Genomic DNA, 6807 nt, shown 5'->3' on the forward strand with positions numbered 1-6807 from the left:
GATAGCTACTGTTGATGATATTAAAGTTTACTGAGGGAAATCAAACAAATACAACAGAAAAGCACACATAAAAGAATTGTAGGAACATTAGAGCTATCTTCTATATTAAAAGGTTAATCTTTAGGGGTTGATATTGATGGTTGGCAAGTATAATTTTTAAAGAAGACAGGACTTTGGTAAAAGAAGAAAAGAGTATAGTTGTCGGCATGAAAAGTGTTGTGCCTCCGGTCTTGACACAGGTGCAGTGAAGAATTAGAGATCTGCAGCGCCCAAAGTGAAAGCAGAAAGCAGTTTTATTAAAGTAACAGTACACTCTCTAAGGGCAAGCGGGCAGTTTCCTCTAGATAGAACCGGCTACTATGCTGTTCTGCGATTGGATATCAGTGGGTCTCTCTGGGCTGGGAGGAGCTGTGAGGTACAGTGGGGTAGTCTCTAATGGAGGCTGCTTGGGGGCTTCCTCCCAGCGGTTGGGAGGGGGAGTTTTTGACTCAGGTAGCCAAAATACCCTTTTATTAAAGTTAAACAAGTGTTGGGCACCTGGGTGGCTCAGTTGGTTAAGCATCTGCCTTCGGCTCAGGTCATGATCCCTGGGTCCTGGGATGGAGTCCCGCATTCGGCTCCCTGCTCAGTGGGGAGTCTGCTTCTCCCTATGCCCCCCTACCCCCGCTCGTGCTCTCTCTTTCTTCTCACAAAACTAAATAAGATCTTAAAAAAAAATAAAGTTAAACAAGCGTTTAATAAGTTAGGCTTAGCATTCCATTCCTTTATTTTATGTGTCTTACTTGATGTACTCAGCTATCAATGAGGGAGCAGAGCAGTGACATCATCAATAAGAAGCTCTGGGACAAAATAGGACAGCTAGTTTTGAACACTTACTTGCCAACAATGAATTTAATAAGCCCCATTTAAAATATATTATATATATATATGTTTTAGAAAGAAAGACATTTTGAACATTTCTTATGCTTAAAATCTGAAGATTATTCAAAGTGTAAGAAAATAAAGAATTAATATTATAAGACTATAAAATTATTAAATATTTATACCACTAGACAGACATATTTTAAAAGATAGTGAAAGTTTTGTTTCCATTAAGCCACAGTATTTTCCTGAGCATTGATTTCTGTGACAAAGTTCTAGGTTGACATTTAATAAAAACCATGACAATTCTGTTAGAGATTTTAAGGTTCAACAAATAAGGAGAAAAAATATATTTTTCTTACCTAGTTCTCAGCTGAGTAAGTAGAATTTTTTGATTGCATCTATCTTATAAAAGGCTCTTTGCAGTTCAAATTTTAAAATTAGGTTGAGCATATGAAGTCAACATTTCTTTTTTATTGTTATGTTAATCACCATACATTACATCATTAGTTCTTGATGTAGTGTTCCACGATTCATTGTTTGTGCATAACACCCAGCGCTCCACGCAGAATGTGCCCTCTTTAATACCCATCACCAGGCTAACCCATCCCCCTACCCCCCTCCCCTCTAGAACCCTCAGTTTGTTTTTCAGAGTCCATCGTCTCTCATGGTTCGTCTCCCCCTCCGACTTACTCCCCTTCATTCTTCCCCTCCTGCTATCTTCTTCTTTTTCTTTTCTCTTAATATATGTTGCATTATTTGTTTCAGAAGTAAAGATCTGTGATTCAACAGTCTTGCACAATTCACAGCGCTCACCATAGCACATACCCTCCCCAATGTCTATCACCCAGCCACCCCATCCCTCCCACCCCCCACCACTCCAGCAACCCTCAGTTTGTTTCCTGAGATTAAGAATTCCTCATATCAGTGAGGTCATGTGATACATGTCTTTCTCTGATTGACTTATTTCACTCAGCATAACACCCTCCAGTTCCATCCACATCATTGCAAATGGCAAGATCTCATTCCTTTTGATGGCTGCATAATATTCCATTGTGTATATAGACCACTTCTTCTTTATCCATTCATCTGGGTGGACATCTTGGCTCTTTCCACAGTTTGGCTATTGTGGACATTGCGGCTATAGACATTGGGGTGCACGTACCCCTTTGGCTCCCTATATTTGTATCTTTGTGGTAAATATGAGTAGTGCAATTGCTGGATCGTATGGTAGCTCTATTTTCAACTGTTTGAGGAACCTCCATACTGTTTTCCAGAGGGGCTGCACCAGCTTGCATTCCCACCAACAGTGTAGGAGGGTTCCCCTTTCTCCACATCCCCGCCAACATCTGTCATTTCCTGACTTGTTAATTTTAGCCATTCTGACTGGTATGAGGTGGTATCTCATTGAGGTTTTGATTTGGATTTCCCTGATGCCGAGCGATGTTGAGCACTTTTTCATGTGTCTGTTGGCCATTGGATGTCTTCTTTGGAAAGATGTCTGTTCATGTCTTCTGCCCATTTCTTGATTGGATTATTTCTTCTTTGGGTGTTGAGTTGGATAAGTTCTTTATAGATTTTGGATACTAGCCCTTTATCTGATATGTCATTTGCAAATATTTTCTCCCATTCTGTCGGTTGTCTTTTGGTTTTGTGGACTGTTTCTTTTGCTGTGCAAAAGCTTTCTATCTTGATGAAATCCCAATAGTTCATTTTTGCCCTGGCTTCCCTTGCCTTTGGCAATGTTTCTAGGAAGAAGTTGCTGTGGCTGAGGTCGAAGAGGTTGCTACCTGTGTTCTCCTTTAGGATTTTGATGGACTCCTGTCTCACGTTTAGGTCTTTCAACCATTTGGAGTCTATTTTTGTGTGTGGTGTAAGGAAATGGTCCAGTTTCATTCTTCTGCATGTGGCTGTCCAATTTTCCCAACACCATTTGTGGAAGAGACTGTCTTTTTTCCATTGGACATTCTTTCCTGCTTTGTCAAAGATTAGTTGACCATAGAGTTGAGTGTGCATTTCTGGGCTCTCGGTTCTGTTCCATCTATCTATGTGTCTGTTTTTGTGCCAGTACCATACTCTCTTGATGATGACAGCTTTGTAATAGAGGTGGAAGTCTGGAATTGTGATGCCGCCAGCTTTGCTTTTCTTTTTCAACATTCCTCTGGCTATTCGGTGTCTCTTCTGGTTCCATACAAATTTTGGGATTATTTGTTCCATTTCTTTGAAAAAAGTGGATGGTATTTTGATGGGGATTGCATTGAATGTGTAGATTGCTCTAGGTAGCATTGACATCTTCACAATGTTAGTTCTTCCAATCCATGAGCATGGAACGTTTTTCCATTTCTTTGTGTCTTCTTCAATTTCTTTCGTGAGTATTTTATAGTTTTCTGAGTACAGATCCTTTGCCTCTTTGGTTAAATGTATTCCCATGTATCTTATGGCTTTGGGTGCAATTGTAAATGGGATCGACTCCTTGGTTTGTCTCTCTTCTGTCTTGTTGTTGGTGTATAGGAATGCCACTGATTTCTGTGCATTGATTTTATATCCTGCTACTTTACTGAATTCCTGTATGAGTTCTAGCAGTTTTGGGGTGGAGTCTTTTGGGTTTTCCACGTACAGTACCATATCATCTGCAAAGAGTGAGAGTTTGACTTCCTCTTTGCCGATTTGGATGCCTTTGATTTCTTTTTGTTGTCTGATTGCTGTGGCTAGGACATCTAATACTATGTTGAATAGCAGTGGTGATGGTGGACATCCCTGCCGCGTTCCTGAACTTAGGGGAAAAGCTCTCAGCTTTTCCCCATTGAGAATGATATTCACTGTAGGTTTCTCATAGATGGCTTTTATGAGATTGAGGTATGTACCCTCTATCCCTACACTCTGAAGAGTTTTGATCAAGAAAGGATGCTGTACTTTGTCAAATGCTTTTTTTGCATCTATTGAGAGGATCATATGATTCTTGTTCTTTCTTTTGTTAATGTATTGTATCACGTTGATTGATTTGCGGGTGTTGAACCAGGCTTGCAGCCCAGGGATAAATCCCACTTGGTCGTGGTGAATAATCCTTTTAATGTACTGTTGGATCCTTTTGGCTAGTATTTTGGTGAGCATTTTTGCATCCATGTTCATCAAGGATATTGGTCTGTAATTCTCCTTTTTGATGGAGTCTTTGTCTGGTTTTGGGATCAAGGTAATGCTGGCCTCATAAAATGAGTTTGGAAGTTTTCCTTCCATTTCTATTTTTTGGAACAGTTTCAGGAGAATAGGTATTAATTCTTCTTTAAATGTCTGATAGAATTCCCCTGGGAAGCCATCTGGCCCTGGGCTTTTGTTTGTTGGGAGGTTTTTGATGACTGCTTCCATTTCCTTAGTGGTTATAGGTCTGTTCAGGTTTTCTATTTCTTCCTGGTTCACTTTTGGTAGTTGATACATCTCTAGGAATGCATCCATTTCTTCCAGGTTATCTAATTTGCTGGCATAGAGTTGCTCATAATATGTTCTTATAATTGTTTGTATTTCTTTGGTGTTGGTTGTGATCTCTCCTCTTTCATTCATGATTTTCTTGATTTGGGTCATTTCGCTTTTCTTTTGGATAAGTCTGGCCAGGGGTTTATCAATCTTGTTAATTCTTTCAAAGAACCAGCTCCTAGTTTCGTTGATCTGTACTACTGTTCTTTTGGTTCCTATTTCATTGATTTCTGCTCTAATCTTTATTATTTCTCTTCTCCTGCTGGGTTTGGGCTGTATTTGCCATTCTTTCTCCAGCTCCTTTAGGTGTAGGGTTAGGTTGTTTATTTGAGATCTTTCTTGTGTCTTGAGAAAGGCTTGTATTGCTATATACTTTCCTCTCAGGACTGCCTTTGCTGTATCCCAAAGATTTTGAACAGTTGTGTTTTCATTTTCATTGGTTTCCATGAATTTTTTTAATTCTTCTTTAATTTCCTGGTTGACCCATTCATTCTTTAGTAGGATGCTCTTTAGCCTCCATGTATTTGAGTTCTTTCTGACTTTCCTCTTGTGATTGAATTCTAGTTTCAAAGCATTGTGGTCTGAAAATATGCAGGGAATAATCCCAGTCTTTTGGTACCAGTTGCGACCTGATTTGTGGCCTAGGATGTGATCCATTCTGGAGAATGTTCCATGGGCACTAGAGAAGAATGTGTATTCCATTGTTTTGGGATGGAATGTTCTGAATATGTCTGTGAAGTCCATTTGGTCCAGTGTGTCATTTAAAGTCTTTATTTCCTTGTTGATCTTTTGCTTGAATGATCTGTCCATTTCAGTCAGGGGGGTGTTAAAGTCCCCCACTATTATTGTATTGTTGTCAATGTGTTTCTTCACTTTTGTTATTAATTGCCTTATATAATTGGCTGCTCCCATGTTAGGGGCATAGATATTTACAATTGTTAGATCTTCTTGTTGGATAGACCCTTTAAGTAGGATATAGTGTCCTTCCTCATCTCTTATTACAGTCTTTGGTTTAAAATCTAATTTGTCTGATATAAGGATTGCCATCCCGGCTTTTGAAGTCACCATTTCTTATTAAGCACAGAATTTATTTTAAATTCCTATATTGCCTCTATCAATAGTTCATTCCTCTTTATTACCAAATAGCATTGCATGAGCTGGATGTATCACACTCTGTTTAAGTACTCACCCATTGAAGGATACCTGAGTTGGTTCTAGTTTTTACTATTATGAATTAAACGCCTGTCAACATTCCTGTACAAAAAATAAAAAAATAAAAATAAATCCGTATATTTCTTTCCTGTTTGTTTTCATCTTACATAACAAACACTTTTGTGTCTATGGGTATATGTCCTTATCTGTGTTTGTGTTTATATACTTGTATGCATATATATATATATATATATATATACATGCAATTATACCCATCTATTACCTGAGCATCTATTATTTTTATACACACACACACACACACACACACACACGTGTTGGCGAATATATGCTCACACATTTCCATAATAACATGTCTTGTGTTTGACAACTTGAATCTCTGAATGAGTCTTAAGCATAGACAAGTAAAAAATAAAGTAAATAAAGGCAAGCTTTTAAACTGAAAACTGGTTGAAAATTTCAAATTTTAATTCACTCCACTGTGAAAGTAATAAGAATCTAGAATAGATGACATTTGAGTTTATCAATGCCACAAAGTTTATTGAAATTCCACTCAATTGGAATTGCTAAATCTGGTCATGAAGGATGGTGTGTTTTTTCCTTCCCTTTATCTCTCTTTTCTCTCTCTGTTCCTTTCTTTCATTACTCCATCACAAAAGTATTTCAAAGACACTGGTTCAATTCTGATTTACATTGACTTCAAAGAGAACCATTCTTTGTACTTTTCATTTAACATATTCTATGTTTCTTACATATAAAAATATTTTGTTTTTTATTATTTTAATTAAAATGGTGTACAGTTTTACCCTTTGGTAAACATTTGAGTGGGTTTTGTGTTAATAAGATTTTTAAAAAAGGTTTCTTTCTGAATGTTAAAATAATATGCTAAATAATAGAAAATTTTAAGGCCAGAGAAGACCAGTGATAAAGCAATGTTTCAGGAAATATGATAAAGCATGATATTGGGATATTTAATACCTACTAATTAATAGTTTATAAATATTTAATAAATTGATAAAATATAAATGAGTGAAAAAGAATATAAAGCTACATATATAGCATGATTTATGTTTCAGTAATATACACCTATTTTATTATATATGTATATACTTGTGAATTTATGTGTATATGAAAAATGTATATTAGGAATATACAAATGTTAAGCTTTAGTGTCAGTATTCAGCCAAAATCTGCTATTAGGTATTGTCTTTGAATTTTGAAAGGTCAAAGGTCCACTTAAATGCCATTTGCAAAATTCCTGAACCTGGCACACAGTGGTCCTGTGACCGGATTGATTATCATCATATG

The sequence above is a fragment of the Callorhinus ursinus genome, unplaced genomic scaffold, assembly GCF_003265705.2.
Source record: "Callorhinus ursinus isolate GAN/ISIS: 27379988/994484 unplaced genomic scaffold, GSC_fseal_2.0 scaffold1, whole genome shotgun sequence".
NCBI classification, from domain to species: Eukaryota; Metazoa; Chordata; class Mammalia; order Carnivora; family Otariidae; genus Callorhinus; species Callorhinus ursinus.